Below are 16,947 nucleotides of genomic sequence, written 5' to 3'. Positions count from 1 at the left end.
AAAGCAAGGCATGTCATGAAGGTACTCTAAGCATATAACAAAAGTCCCTTAGTGACCATAAGCCAAAATGGATCAGAAAATACAATTGCAAGCATGTGAACATAGGAAAAACAGAAACAGATTCAGACTTAGTGAAAAACTGGAGCATGGCAAAACAGATAACGAGTAGGCATGTTTACGAGCTCGATCCACTCACTACGAGGCATTGCATGACAAACAAAGCATACACCCATCAAATAGACATGGCATATAAGCTAGACATGGCAAGAACAACAACATAGCATGCACGGATCAACAACAACAAGCTCGGCAAAATTGCTAAACATGTTAACAATCTGCCAGGAACATTTTATAGCAAAAGTAGAGCTCGATTGACTCAAGCTAGGGTGCTCCATAAATGCAAACAAAGGCATGGATGGATAGAGCACCACAATATTAACAAAACATCCTTACTGATCATCCTCAAAAGAGGCACGGATCACTAGGAAACAACATGAACATATGGCATAAAAACAATAACAGGACAAGGACTTAGTGAAATTCTAAGTCCCTGAAATCAGCATCATTGAGTAAGCTACTTTGCATGCTTGTGCTAGTCACCACAAAAATCACAAAAATACATGGCATACACCCCTGTAAAGATGGCATGACATTCTAAAAAACACATGTAGAGCTCAGGATCATATCATGCACACATTAAACATGGCAAAAATGACTAAAGGGCATTTGCTGAAACAGATCTGACATATTCATCACATAGCCCTCTTCCAACAGCATTTCGGGCATCAAGATGAGCTCAAATGAAAATGATGCAATGAGATGAAATGATGTACTCGTTGAGACGAACATTTTGATATGCTACACGCAAGAATCAGAGCAACGGGTGCAAAGTTATGGCATGCGGAAAAATGCTAAAAATTATGGGTATTAGGTCAAAAGGTCAACCGGATCTCAGATCTGGATCCAGGCACTGTAGCTGGCGCGCCTCCCGAGGATGCTCGCCGGAGTTACTATTGGGGATGGGGGCCGAGGTCGCCGGACTTGCTCCGGCGGCCGGAGATGGAGGAGGGCGGCGCGCGGCGACGAGGGGGCGACGAGGATGTGGCGGCGTTGATGCGGAAGCCGGAGCGGCGTCGGCGCGGGCTGCCGGAGTGCTTCGGGCGGCGAGGCGCACTGGTCGGCGGCGAGCTGCCCCGGCGAGGCAGCGGGGAGAGCGGGGCGGCACTGAGGCGGAGGAAGACGAGGGAGCTGGGCGCGCGGGGCGCGGCCCAGATCTGCGACGGGGAGGGCCGACCACGGGCCCCGGTGGGCCGGACGCGGTGCGGGAGGAGAGAAAGGGCGGTGGGATGACGTGGCGCAGCCGGATTCAACGGCGGCGGTGGCTGGACATGTCCGGGCATGGTGGGGATTTCGTCCGGCGGCGCGAGGAGGACGAAGTTAGGGTTTCGGGGAAAAAGATCCGAAAACGAAAATGAAGGGGTCTATTTATAGAGGTAGAGGGAGCTAGGAAGCTCCAAATGAGGTGCGGTTTTCGGCCACGCGGTCGTGATTGAACGCTCTAGATGATGGAGGAGGTTTAGGTGGGTTTTGGGACACTTTGGAGGGGTGTTGGGCTGCAACACACACGAGGCATTTTCGGTCCCTCGGTTAACCGTTGGAGTATCAAACGAAGTCCAAATGGCACGAAACTTGACAGGCGCTCTACCGGTAGTAAACCAAGTCCGCATGGCAAGTCTCGGTCCAATCCGAAAACTTTTAACACCCGCACACGAAAAGAGGTAGAAAGGGACACCGGGTGACATAGGAGCGCCGAAATGCAAAACGGACAACGGGAAAAAATGCTCGGATGCATGAGACAAACATGTATGCAAATGAAATGCACATGATGACATGATATGAAAAGCATGAAACACAAGAAATGACAATGCAACAACAGTGAATAACTGGAGGACACCTGGCACATTGGTCTCGGGGCGTTACAACACTCCACCACTACGAGAGGATCTCGTCCCGAGATCTAGAATGGCACCGGAGGGAAAAGGAAGAGAAAGAGAAGAGGTAAAACTAAGTTGCTTCTTTGACAAACGAGTGAAACCAAGGAACCTTGAAAAGGTTAAGCCATTACGAGAAAACAATACAACGGAGATAAATGTAGTTGAAAGCACTCCGTTAGCAAAGAGGAACAAGGAAGAACAACTTTGGGCAGCACTCCGGTTGAGAAGGGATGCAATACTTGACAAGATGAGAAGATACTTGAATGAAAACACGACACTCTGGTTGGAAAAAAAAGGATTAGCAAAGGAAAAGATCTGGTCTTGAAAAACCAAGATGAGGAGTGAAAAGAGCAACATCACTAGACCTCCTGGAGAAAGAATAGAATATAGATAATTGAGATAAAAGAATGTAGAAGAAAAAGCCAACTTCTGCTACAAAAGAGCTTGAAAAGGTATCTTTAGGAGAAGGGTCCAACGGAGTTGTTGGAAAACCAACAACGAAAAGAGTAAGCTTGTAGTGGGCTTATGAAGAACATCTCAAAACTATGAGGTGAAAATTCTGCCACTAACGGAAAACAATGGATTGGATTGATATCAACAAGGAGACGAGAACTATATCACCGGGAGGATAAATGAAGAGCTTGGGTCATTTATAAGCACCATAATTAGCAACAGTCCTTAGGGAAGGCTTTAGGTGAAATATAACCCAGGATAAATCCAATGAAGAGGTTGATGGATTTAAAATATCTCATTCTTAACAACCTGCGAATCATGAAACATGAACTCAAATTATCAAGAATGGCATAATACCACCTCCAATGATACGGAAGAAAGAATTGCACTCCGGATTGCAGGATGAAGAAACTTAAGCACCTTAGGAAAGAATGTAGATGAACACTTCGAGAAGGAATTGAATCCTTGATGAACCATCATGTAGAAACTTCGTGAGAACTCCGGTAACAAAAGGATGATCAAACGAAAGGAAGGAGAAATTGAAAACGCAAGGTGAAGGCTTGCGATGATATAAATGGATCTTCATGATGAAATAATTGAAAGAGGTTGGAACTCCGGGAAAAGAGAAGATGAAACAATTGAAATCAAGAGTTTGATGAGCCTCCGGAATAGGGAATTGAGTTTACTCGATGAAACAAGAATAAGAATTATGTTATGCTTATCCTTCATCAATTTAAATTGATGACAAGCAACGGATTTGGCATACTACTTATTCTCGTAGAAAGGATTAAGATAGATGTAGCGCAAACTTGAGAAGGTCTTCAATGAACCACCGGTAGGATTGGAAAAAAGGAGTCAATTGATATTATAACGGAGGAAGAAGAATCTTAGAAGAGCCACCAGTAGAATTCAAAATGAACAAAGAAAATATAGAGAAACACCGGGAAGAATTAGAAAACGAATGAAGATGCTTGAGGGAATTTAGATACATGAGAACGAAGAGATCATGAACTGATTAGAGAATACTTGAGCGATGCACCGGTAAGATTGGAGAATGATAACTGACAGCTGAGAATGAATAGCCCTAAATTGATGAACTCCGGATAACAAACTGAGAAGACTTTTGAATTTCTTCAGATGGGTGAAAAGAATTCTGAAAATCGAAAACAATTATGAGAGGATGGCCTTGAACTAGAACCACGAATCTCTGAGAAGACGGATAAGATATGGAGGTAAACTCTTCTTCGATCTTCAAAATCTGAGAATGACGATGAGGAACACCACCAAATTGTTGAGATACTCCGGGATGAAAATTATAAAGGTTGAACTAGTGATGAAAAGAATTTGAAAGATCTTGGAGAAGGCAATTGACTGATGATAACTCATTCTTACGTCAAACTTTGAAAGAATTTGAGATAGCTCCAGTAAAATAAGAAGAGTCAGGTAAGACCCTGGGAAAGACCTGTGGGTTAGGGCCCACTCAAGAGAAACACCATTGAAATGATTACTTGAAAGATATTGCACCGGTTGAATTAAATGGCTTGAATGATATACCATCCTCAAAATAGCTTGAATGGATTAAGAGTGGAAAACACGAACCTTTGAAATATCTTCAGCACTCCGGAACAATTGAATAGCAAGAAGTGGATGCTTAAGAGGTGCACTGGCATGAGGAAACATTTGAAATGAGGAAAAGATATGATCGACAAAGCTTGATTTGAATCCACCGGAGAAGAAAAGAATGAAGAATGACGAACTTGAAGCTCCATTAGAATCTTCCTGAGAATCACCGGATAAGAACATTGACGGAAAGAACGAAGAAACTTCACATCCATAAGATGGATACTCGATAAGGAAATCCGAGTCCTTGAAGAAAAAGGGGTGGGTGGGCGGGAAAAACAAAGGCAACTTGGATACGGATGAAACAAACACCGTTGAGAAGAACTGATAATTGATCTTGCGAATGTTGAAGTGATCGGATCCACTTGAAGAGAGACACACTGGTTGAAAAGGATTGACATGACAGTCTCGATGATCAAGAAGGATTGGTATTCACATCGGAGTATGAGAACACTGGTTCGGAAAGGTATGGAATCAACACTTGACTTTGAAGCAACTCGAATACCACAACCCAAAACAAAACAAAGGATTGGCTTGCAGAACAAGCCAGAACAAACATATGATAGAGATTTTGTCCGAAGTTTTCGTGGTGGGGCCTACACGGGCTCGATCGTACAGCACCATCATGTACAAGGCAGTGCACATGACATGCGAAATGTCCCTGAGTCGGCATAGCCAAGGACTCTTTAAGACACAACGAGACCACTATAAAACCAACCATGGATAGGCGGACCACTAGACGTCGAACCCCAATTTCATATCATACATTTGTCGGAAAGATATCCTAAGAGCTACTTGAATTCCCACTTATAAACTCCCAAAATTTTCTAGTTATGCAATCAGGTGTTGGGGATATATGGGAAGCATAATATCTCACCCAAAACTAGCAAATCCTACATCCAGCTGTATCCATCCTTCAACACATAACCAAGAAACATTCGGAAATCGTTTACCTCAACCTTCGAAAAGCATCCATTATACGAGTTATGGCAATACTCCCGAACTCCCGCCCCAGTACTGGGTGGCGTCGAGGTTATCTCACCAACAACTGCATAAAAGAGATTTTCAATGTCGGCAAACTCAGGTATTCCAGAACTGCAACGATAAAATTGTGACGACAACACCTCGGAGCTCAACTCCCCGGGACACTGCCACAACCCCTAAATGTCAGGAGGCACCAAGAACAATGTTCTCGTCACAAAACCATCGGAACGATTCCAAGATACCCGCGTGATCCTAAATTTTTTTTAGTGAAATTTAAGAAGAGAAGAGTCAAAACTCTACGTCAGGATGCCTCACCAGAGCGACAAAGGGACTGAGGAGTAAAAAGAATTCCTACTCTCCGATATATATAATCCTAAAAGACTCAAAACATTTTTCTAGACTCAACAACGCCAGCGATTCGATCAAGCAGGGGGCTCCTAAGTCGGGGAAGGCTCTGATAACAACTTGTAACACCCACGATGCGGCTATATCTCCCACGTGTCGGAGCACAACTTAGAGGCATAACCGCATTGTAAGCAATGTCGCAAGAGGGGTAATCTTCACACAACCCATGTAATACATAAGGGAAAGAGATACATAGTTGGCTTACAATCGCCACTTCACACAATACATGAATAAAGCATTACATCATCCAGATACAATCAAGGTCCGACTACGGAACCAAAATAAAAGAAGACTACCCCAAATGCTACACATATCCCCGATCGACCCCAATTGGGCTCCACTACTTATCAACTAGAACGAAACAACACAAAGGACAAGATCTTCATAGAGCTCCTCCTTGAGCTTGGTTGCGTCATCTGCACGGTATCATCGGCACCTGCAAACTAGTTTTGGAAGTATCTGTGAGTCGCGGGGACTCAACAATCTCACACCCTGGCGATCAAGACTATTTAAGCTTAAAGGTAGGGTAAAAGGTATGAGGTGGAGCTGCAGCAAGCGACTAGCATATATGGTGGCTACCTTACGCAAATGAGAGCGAGAAGAGAAGGCAAAGCACGGTTGAGAATCTATGATCAAGAAGTGATCCTAGAACAACCTACGTCAAGCATTACTCCAACACCATGTTCACTTCCCGGACTCCGCCGAGAAGAGACCATCATGGTTACACACGCGGTTGGTGCATTTTAATTAAGATCAACTTCAGGTTTTCTACAACCGGACATTAACAAATTCCCATTTGCCCATAATCGCAGGCACGACTTTCGAAAGTTCAATCCCTGCAGGGGTGTCCCAACTTAGACCATCACAAGCTCTCACAGTCAACGAAGGATATTCCTTCTCCCAAGACAATCCGATCAGACTCGGCATCCCAGTTACAAGACATCCTCGAAGATGGTAAAATAAGTCCAGCAAAGCCACCCGAATGTGCCGACAAATCTCGATAGGAACTGCACATATCTCGTTCTCGGGGCACACCGGATTGTCCAAACTTCCGGTAGGCCAGCCCAGAGTTGCCCCTGGTGGCCACCGGCGGCTGATAGGTTGGACCAACACTCAGAGGAGCACTGGCCCGGGGGGGTTAAAATAATGATGACCCTCGGGAGCGCGACTCCCAAGGGAAAATAAAAGGCTAGGTGGTGAATGGTAAAACCAAGGTTGGGCTTTGCTGGAGGAGTTTTATTCAAAGCGAATTGTCAAGGGGTTCCCATTATAACCCAACCGTGTAGGGAACGCAAAATCTGGGAACATAACACCGATATGACGGAAACTAGGGCGGCAAGAGTGGAACAAAACACCAGGCATAAGGCCGAGCCTTCCACCCTTTACCAAGTATATAGATGCATTAATTAAATAAGAGATATTGTGATATCCCAACAAATATCCATGTTCCAACAAGGAACAAACTCCAATCTTCACCTACAACTAACAACGCTATAAGAGGGGCTGAGCAAAGCGGTAACATAGCCAAACAACGGTTTGCTAGGACAAGGTGGGTTAGAGGCTTGGCTTAACAATATGGGAGGCATGATAAGCAAGTGGTAGGTATCGCAGCATAGGCATAGCAAAAGTGCGAGCAGCTAGCAAGCAAATATAGAAGTGATTTTGAGGGTATGATCGTCTTGCCTGAAATCCCGCAAGGAAGAAGAACGAGTCCATGAAGAAGACAAACGGACGTAGTCGAATGGTTCCTCACAAACGCGAGGTTAATAGAACCAACCCGAAGAAGCAACACCGGAAAGAAGCACACAACATAGTAAACAACCAACACATGAACATGGCATGACATGCGGGATGCGGTATGCAGTGCATATGCATGATTTGGAAAGGAATGATAGAACATGGCCTCAACTTGGAAAACCAAGAGTGGCACTGTAAAGGTGAGTTGATTTCGGTTGAAATCGATATAAAGATCACCGGAATTGGATGCACGGTTTGGAAATGACAAGCAAAACAAATATGGCACCGGTCTGCGTTAATCAGCAAGTGACCAACTAAATGCATCAAGATAAATATGCTACAACACTCAAACATAACAACAAAATACATGCCAGGGATCCACTCATGATGCTTGACAAAATATGAACACTGAGCTACGGCTAATTCACTCAATAACAGGTTCAAACAAGCATGGCAAAAGTGCAAAAGATAACAGGTTTCAGACTTAGTGAAATTAACCACAAGTCAGGAATTTATCATCAGGAAGCAATCTTTAGAGCATGAAAACTACATGCTACAGGATCATATCATGGCAAAGCAAGGCATGTCATGAAGGTACTCTAAGCATATAACAAAAGTCCCTTACTGCCATGAGCCAAAAGGGATCATAAAATACAATTACAAGCATGTGAACATAGCAAAAACATAAATAGATTCAGACTTAGTGAAAAACTGGAGCATGGCAAAACAGATAACGAGTAGGCATGTTTACGAGCTCGATGCACTCACTACGAGGCATTGCATGACAAAAAAAACATACACCCATCAAATAGACATGGCATATAAGCTATACATGGCAAGAACAACAACATAGCATGCACGGATCAACAACAACAAGCTCGGCAAAATTGCTAAACATGTTAACAATCTGCCAGAAACATTTTATAGCAAAAGTAGAGCTCGATTGACTCAAGCTAGGGTGCTCCATAAATGCAAAAATAGACATGGATGGATAGAGCACCACAATATTAACAAAACATCCTTACTAATCATCCTCAAAAGAGGCACGGATCACTAGGAAACAACATGAACATATGACATAAAAACAATAACAGGACAAGGACTTAGTGAAATTCTAAGTCCCTGAAATCAGCATCATTGAGTAAGCTACTTTGCATGCTTGTGCTAGTCACCACAAAGATCACAAAAATACATGGCATACACCCCTGTAAAGGTGGCATGACATTCTACAAAACACATGTAGAGCTTAGGATCATATCATGCACAATTAAACATGGCAAAAATGACAAAAGGGCATTTGCTGAAACAGATCTGACATATTCATCACATAGCCCTCTTCCAATAGCATTTCGGGCATCAAGATGAGCCCAAATGAAAATGATGCAATGATACGAAATGATGTACTCGTCGAGGCAAACATTTTGATATGCTACACACAAGAATCGGAGCAACGGGTGCAAAGTTATGACATGCGGAAAAATGCTAAAAATTACGGGTATTAGGTCAAAAGGTCAACCGGATCTCAGATCTAGATCCACGCACTGTAGCTGGCGCGCCTCCCGAGGATGCTCGCCGGAGTCACCGGAGTTCCTGTCGGGGATGGGGCCCGAGGTCGCCGGACTTGCTCCGGCGGCCGGAGATGGAGGAGGGCGGCGCGCGGCGACGAGGGGGCGACGAGGAGGCGGCGGCGTTGATGCGGAAGCCGGAGCGGCGTCGGCGCGGGCTGCCGGAGTGCTTCGGGCGGCGAGGGCGCGCTGGTCGGTGGCGAGCTGCCCCGGCGGGGCAGCGGGGAGAGTGGGGCGAAGCTGAGGCGGAGGAAGACGAGGGAGCCGGGCACGCGGGGCGCGGCCCAGATCTGCAACGGGGAGGGCCGGCCACGGGCCCCGGCGGGCCGGTCGTGGTGCGGGAGGAGAGAGAGGGTGGCGGGATGACGTGGCGCAGCCGGATTCATCGGCGGCGGCGGCTGGACATGTCCGGGCGCGGTGGGGATTTCGTCCGGCGGCGCGAGGAGGACGAAGTTAGGGTTTCGGGGAAAAAGATCCGAAAACGAAAATGAAGGGGTCTATTTATAGAGGTAGAGGGAGCTAGGAAGCTCCAAATGAGGTGCGGTTTTTGGCCACGCGATCGTGATTGAACGCTCTAGATGATGGAGGAGGTTTAGGTGGGTTTTGGGCCACTTTGGAGGGGTGTTGGGCTGCAACACACACGAGGCCTTTTCGGTCCCTCGGTTAACCGTTGGAGTATCAAATGAAGTCCAAATGGCACGAAACTTGACAGGCGGTCTACCGGTAGTAAACCAAGGCCGCATGGCAAGTCTCGGTCCAATCCGAAAACGTTTAACACCCACACACGAAAAGAGGTAGAAAGGGACACCGGGTGACATAGGAGCGCCAGAATGCAAAACGGACAACGGGAAAAATGCTCGGATGCATGAGACGAACATGTATGCAAATGAAATGCACATGACGACATGATATGAAAAGCATGACATGCAAGCAATGACAACGCAACAACAGCGAATAACTGGAGGACACCTGGCACATCGGTCTCGGGGCGTTACACTTGAACCCTTGCACACTCCACCATACTCAAATTGTTGTCTTGTTTAGATGTAGGCATGGACATAGGGGGAGTGTTGTTCTCTCAATGAACTCTCCTTCCCCCCATTATGCATAAATTGATCAAGTCTTTCACATTAGCCATGTTTGATGGTACTTGTGCTTCAAAGACGAGTTTTGGTCATGGGCCCAAGGATAATTATTCGCGGTGCCATACCAATTGACTCAAACATAGGTGGCTCCGACCACTGCCCTCTCTTTGGAGAGGTGGTGTCTCGTGGTTGTTTCGTGTGGTCGTTTGCCTTTCTGCCTTCGTGTGTCGCGTGGTCTTGTGGTGTCGTGTTGCCTCGAAGTTCTCATGCAAAGACCATTTTTTTCGTGTGCTTGAAACTCGCAACTTTTTGAGCCCACGGTACTACCGCGGCTTGCCGCGGTACTACCACGTTGAGAGGGTGCGGTACTACCGCGCCGGAGAGCGGTACTACCACTCAGGTGCGGTACTTCCGCCGAGCGGTACTACCGCGATGATGCACGGTACTACTGCGCCGTCGAGTGGGCGTGGGGGTTATGACTCGGGCAGGGGAGTTCCAACTCCCCATACCCATTCACTTGTCTCTATCCCCACGTCTCTCTCTCTCTCTCGCTTAAGAACGGCGCCGGAGGTCCTCGCCGGATCTCCTTCTCCGGCTACTCTCCTCGGATTCCGACCGGTGGGATCGTTCCCCGCCACTTCCTCTTGCCACGGAACAAGGTTTTTCCCCAAATCCCTCTCTTTCTTGATTGTTCTCTAGCTTCTAGGTTTTTGGGGAGATGCATGTTGTTCTTGAGATTTTAGGCCAAATCTGTGCAAGAGTAGGTTGTAGGAGAGTCATGTTGCGTAGGAATCATACTTGATATGTTGTCCTGTGATAGATTTGTCCAACCGTAGTACCGCCATGGTTTCACGGGCTTTCTCAGATTTGAACTTGTTCGGAGATGACGCGGTGCGGTACTACCGTGTCTCACGTGCGGTACTACCGCCCATCAGGTGCGGTACTACCGCGCCAGCTGTGGCACTAAGATCCTACTACCGCTCCCAGACCCGGTACTAGCGTGACCTTACACGGTACTACGGCGACTAGGAGCGGTACTACAATCTTAGTACCGCAGCACTTGGCAGTTCTACCGTAGGGGTCAAATCTCTCTCATGGCAATTCTCTTGTGTGCTTTCTACATGTTTCTTTTGCTTTGTTGTGGTCTTTGCATTGATCCTTCTTGCTTGTCGTGTGTGTTTTGCGCTTTGTGTCTCAGGTGGTGGCTCTTGCCGTTCCAATCCCAGTCGTGACACTGGCTCCAAGCGTCTGCGTGATCCCCAAGATGAAGCACCAGAGGGCTCCAATGCCCCCAAGCGCAATGTCAAGACCACTGCCAGCAAGCAAAAGGAACCTGCTAAGGGCATGGACGAGATTTCCCTCAATGAGTATGTCGAACGCCGGAAGATCAACCCCTATGTGAATCCCCGTACTGTCCTCAGAGGCACTGAGTTGTTTTGGACCAAGCAACAGACTCTCATTTATTTGGATGTGATCAAGAACAAGCAGAATACCTTCGTGGATGTCAAGTGGATAGACATGAATCACATGAGGAAGGACAAGTTTCGTGACTATTTTGGAGAAGCTCTAGACTTGGTGGATCAGTTTGCTATTGAGCCTGTGATCTCCTTTCACCTTGACTATGACCCTGAGCTTATTTGTTAGTTCTTTGCCTCCGTTTACTTTCACCCCGGGGATGAGCGGAGGATGACCAACGGTCGTCAGCTGTCTGCTACATTGTAGGATCGAAAGTATGTCTAGAGGGGGGTGATTAGACTACTTGACCAAATAAAAACTTAATCTTTTCCCAATTTTAGTTCTTGGCAGATTTTAGCTATTGTAGGACAAGTCAAGCAATCATCACACAATTCAAGCAAGCATGCAAAGAGTATATTGGCAGCGGAAAGTAAAGCATGCAACTTGCAAGAATGTAAAGGGAAGGGTTTGGAGAATTCAAACGCAATTGGAGACACGGATGTTTTTCCCGTGGTTCGGATAGGTGGTGCTATCCTACATCCACGTTGATGGAGACTTCAACCCACGAAGGGTAACGGTTGCGCAAGTCCACGGAGGGCTCCACCCACAAAGGGTAATGGTTGCGCGAGTCCACGGAGGGCTCCACCCACGAAGGGTCCACGAAGAAGCAACCACCCACAAAGGGTCCACGAAGAAGCAACCACCCACAAAGGGTCCACGAAGAAGCAACCACCCACAAAGGGTCCACGAAGTAGCAACCTTGTCTATCCCACCATGGCCATCACCCACGAAGGACTTGCCTCACTAGCGGTAGATCTTCACGAAGTAGGCGATCTCCTTGCCCTTACAAACTCCTTGGTTCAACTCCACAATCTTGTCGGAGGCTCCCAAGTGACACCTAGCCAATCTAGGAGACACCACTCTCCAAGAAGTAACAAATGGTGTGTAGGTAATGAACTCCTTGCTCTTGTGCTTCAAATGATAGTCTCCCCAACACTCAACTCTCTCTCATAGGATTTGGATCTGGTGGAAAGAAGATTTGAGTGGAAAGCAACTTGGGGAAGGCTAGAGATCAAGATTCATATGGTAGGAATGGAATATCTTGGTCTCAACACATGAGTAGGTGGTTCTCTCTCAGAACATATGAGTTGGAATTGTGTATGTGTTCTGATGGCTCTCTCCACGAAGGAAGAGGAGGTGGAGGGGTATATATAGCCTCCACACAAAATCCAACCGTTACACACAGTTTTCCAATCTTGGTGGGACCGAATCAAAAAACTCGGTCGGACCGAAAAGGTAAACCTAGTGACCGTTAGAGATTTTCGGTGGGACTGACATGCAACTCGGTAGGACCGATATGGTTAGGGTTTGGGCATAACGTAATCTCGGTGAGACCGATTACACAAACTCGGTGAGACCGATTTTGGTAATTAGCTAACCAGAGAGTTGGTCAGGCAAACTCGGTGGGACCGATTTGCTCCTTCGGTGAGACCGAAAAGTTACAAAAAGGAAACACTGAATTTACATTGCAATCTCGATGGGACCGATTCGCTCTTTCGGTGAGACCGAAAAGTTACGAAAGGGAAACAGAGAGTTTGCAATCCCATCTCGGTGAGACCGAGATCCCTATCGGTAGAACTGAATTGCTAGGGTTTGGCAGTGGCTTATGACAAATGAAACTCGGTGGCACCGGATAGAAAGAATCGGTAGGACCGAGTTTGGCTTAGGGTTTAGGTCATATGTGGATATGGGAAAGTATTTGAGAATTTTGGAGCATATCACTAAGCACATGAAGTAAGAGGCTTATTAAGCAACACCTCATCCCTCCTTGATAGTATTGGCTTTTCCTAAAGACTCAATGTGATCTTGGATCACTAAAATATAAAATGAAGAGTCTTGAGCTTTTGAGCTTGAGCCAATCCTTTGTCCTTAGCATTTTGAGGGTTCCACTTTCACATCCATGCCATGCCAATCATTGAGCTTTCCTGAAATAATCATCTTGGAATAGCATTAGCTCAATGAGCTATATGTTGTTATGAATTACCAAAACCACCTAGGGATAGTTGCACTTTCATACATGGAAGGAGTTCATGGATCTTCTTCACATTCCTGATGACGGGCTTCACACACCCGTTAGTGTTCGCCCCCACGCCAACTCTGAGTCTGCTAACAAGAACATGCTTCGGCCATTCCTTGTTGAGAAGGTGCTCCCCAATGGCAAGTCGACTTGGGTACTGAATTCCTTTCTGGATATCATGCATCGCATCTTCCGCAACACTCTGTTCCCACGCATTGACGACAAGGACAAGGTTCATTCCTATCTAGTGGACATGTTGCTCCTGTGTGCGGAGGCACATTCGTCTCAGACTCAGCCACTTGATGTCTCACACATCATGTGGTGTGAGCTTCGGTTTGCGGTGTTCACTCGCAAGGTACCTATCTATGGACCGTACCTATTTCTGCTGCTCTCCACAACTTGGGAGAAGATGTACCCTGGTGATGAGTTCCTTGCTCCAGACTGGATTCGGCATGAGTCCATCAGTCTCTGCGTCAAGCCCAACTGGGCCAACACTACTCCCCGTGCTGAGGCTTCTACTGCTAGGAGGGCTGTTGGTGAGGAGGAGGCTGGTGCGGAGAATGTTGCTGAGGACCGTGCTACTAGGTCTACCACATCTTCCTCTGAGCCATCATGGGCCAAGAAGTTAAAGGACAAGATGAAGACTCTCTTCTGCATGCAGGCAAAGGGACAGTATATGACTCACGTGGCAGACAAGGAGAGTCGCCGCCGCGACAAGAGGGTCATGAGGCTCTTTGGAGAGGATGTCTCTGGCGGTTTTGAGGATGTCATCACACCAGAGGCTGCATGGATGGCGAAGCAGGGGTACAAGTGGACTAGTTTTGAGGAGGACATCGAGGAGTCCATCCCTGCCGCTGAGTCTGACGAGGAGCACGAGGAGCAGTGGGATGACTTCTCTGTCTGAGCCACCCCGTGTGTGTAGGTGTCCTCTCTTCCTTTTTGGCGTCTCGATGCCAAAGGGGGAGAGAGTGTAGGGATTTGCGTTGTGTCGTGCTTGGTGTGTTTGCTTTGTCGTTTGAACCTCGTTTGCCTTTGTTTGGTTTGTGCCTTCGAGACTTATCCTACATATGGTGTAAGACATATGCACTCTAGTATATCTTAGTTAACTTATGTTTGTGCTATCTTGTCTAGTGTTAGCCTTTCTATTGCAAGATATGCCTTGTCTCTATAATATAGGGGGAGCTTTGGTCCTAGTATGTGTGACGTGCAGTCCAAAGCATCCATCTAGTTGGCACACATCTAGGGGGGGCCCGTCTATATTCTAGAGAGGAGGGGTTTGCGTTTGCTTAATATTATTTTCCTTGTGCAAATCCCGTATTGTCATCAATCCACCAAAAAGGGGGAGATTGTAAGGGCATATTTATCCCTAAGGTGTTTTGTTGATTGATGACAATGCGTTTGCGGACTAATCATGTGCCTTGAGTATCCCAGATGTTTCATCGCTAGGCACAAGGTTGGGTGCCCCTCGAAGACTGTTGAAGACGACGTCTTTTCTACGTTTCTTTTTGGTGGATTTGAGTCGTAGGAAAGCCGTACTATTAAGAGGGGGTCCGCGTCGGAAAGGTTGGGTGGAATCACCACATACACGTTTCTTCCTAGTCCCCTCCTTTCCCTTGCACCTTGGAGCTTCCTCCGTTGTTATCTCGTCACCTTGTTTCTGGCTGCTGTGTTGGCTCGCGGTAGTACTGCTCCCAGGTGAGCGGTTGTACCGTAGGCACCCGCGGTAGTACCGTGCTGCGGCGCAGTAGTACCGCAGGTTCCCACGGTAGTACCGCTCCCCTGAAGCTGCACTACCGTGGCACACCAGGCTAGTACCGCTCCCTCGCGGTAGTAGGGGCGGATGTAATTTTTTACATCCGCGCCTACCACGGTAGTACCGCTTTCCTTTCGTGGTAGTACCGTGCGTAGCTGTCAGGCGGTAGTACCGCCCCTCTGCGGTAGTACTGTATCGGGTTTTTGCTTCTTCCATCTTTGAGCGGAAGTAGGCACGGATGTTTCCTTATCCACACTCCTCCCAGGCTAGGGGGTTCCTGCCTTGCAGTAGTACCGCAAGGGGGAGCGGTAGTACCGCGCCCGTGGAAGTACCGCCCTCAGCACTTGTGCTACAAGTCTGCCCTAGCTGTTGCCGGTGCAGCGGTAGTACCGCGGGCCTGCACGGTTGTACCGCGTGACCTTGCGGTAGTACCGCTTGGCAGCAAGCGGAAGTACTGCGTGGGCCCATGGTAGTACTGCTGGCCTGGTGCGGTAGTACCGCTGGCCACGGGCTGGTAGGTGGATAACGGTTGGATCTTTGTCCCTCACTATAAAAGGGGTCCCCTTCTTCCCCGTTGACTTATCTCTTCCAACCCTAAGCTCCATTTTCATCCGATCTCACTCCCTAGCCAATCAAACTTGTTGATTTGCTCGGGAGTGGTTGAGAAGACCTTGATCCACACTTCCACCAAGAGAAATTTGATTCCCCCACTAATCCCTTGCGGATCTTGTTACTCTTGGGTGTTTGAGCATCCTAGACGGGTTGAGGTCACCGTGGAGCCATAGTCCATTGTGGTGAAGCTTTGTGGTGTCATTGGGAGCCTCCAATTGAGTTGTGGAGATTGCCCTAACCTTGTTTGTAAAGGTTCGGTCGCCGCCTCCAAGGGCACCAATAATGGAATCACGGCATCTCGCATTGTGTGAGGGTGTGAGGAGAATACGGTGGCCCTAGTGGCTTCTTGGGGAGCATTGTGCCTCCACACCACTCCAACGGAGACGTACTTCCCCTCAAAGGGAAGGAACTTCGGTAACACATCCTCGTCTCCACCGGCTCCACTCTTGGTTATCTCGTGCCTTTATTTGTGCAAGCTTATTTGTGTTATATCTCTTGCTTGCTTGTGTTCCTATCCTTGTTGCATCATATAGGTTGCTCACCTAGTTGCATATCTAGACAACCTACTTTGATGCAAAGTTTAAATTGTTAAAGAAAAGCTAAAAATTGTTAGTTGCCTATTCACCCCCCTCTAGTCAACCATATCGATCCTTTTACTTGTTCTAGTCACCACAGGGCACATAAAAATACAAGGATTTCACCACAGTAAAGATGGCATGAAGATGCTCCTAAAACATGTAGACATGATGCTCAAAAGATGAACACACAAAATGCTATGAAAAAGACAAAACAACAAGTTATGATAGTCTCCAGCAAATAACATCATTTAGCACTTTTGCAATGAAGATTAGGGCATCAATATGGACAGTAACATGCATGAAAATGACACTAGCACGTAGAGCATCACATGATGAACATTTTGACATATCATACACACAAAACAGAGCTACGAGCATGAAGTTATGGCATGATGAAGGGGCACACATAATGTAGCAGATATGTGGACTTAGACGAATTTTCACCTCGCGAAAGTCAACGGGGCGAGGAGATTCCGGGACGGAAGGATCCGGGGATGGGGCCGGCGTTTGGTTGGACGACTTGGTGGATCTGGTCCCGATCCGGCCGGATCTCGCCGGAGACGACGACGAGCGGCGGCCGGCGACGGAGGAGGTGGTCGGTGACGAGGCGATGGTGGAGGCGCGGCGGC

Source organism: Triticum aestivum, chromosome 1A (assembly GCF_018294505.1).
Source record: "Triticum aestivum cultivar Chinese Spring chromosome 1A, IWGSC CS RefSeq v2.1, whole genome shotgun sequence".
NCBI lineage: Eukaryota > Viridiplantae > Streptophyta > Magnoliopsida > Poales > Poaceae > Triticum > Triticum aestivum.
The sequence above is the reverse complement of the archived record's forward strand: the minus strand, read 5'-3'. Positions refer to the sequence as shown.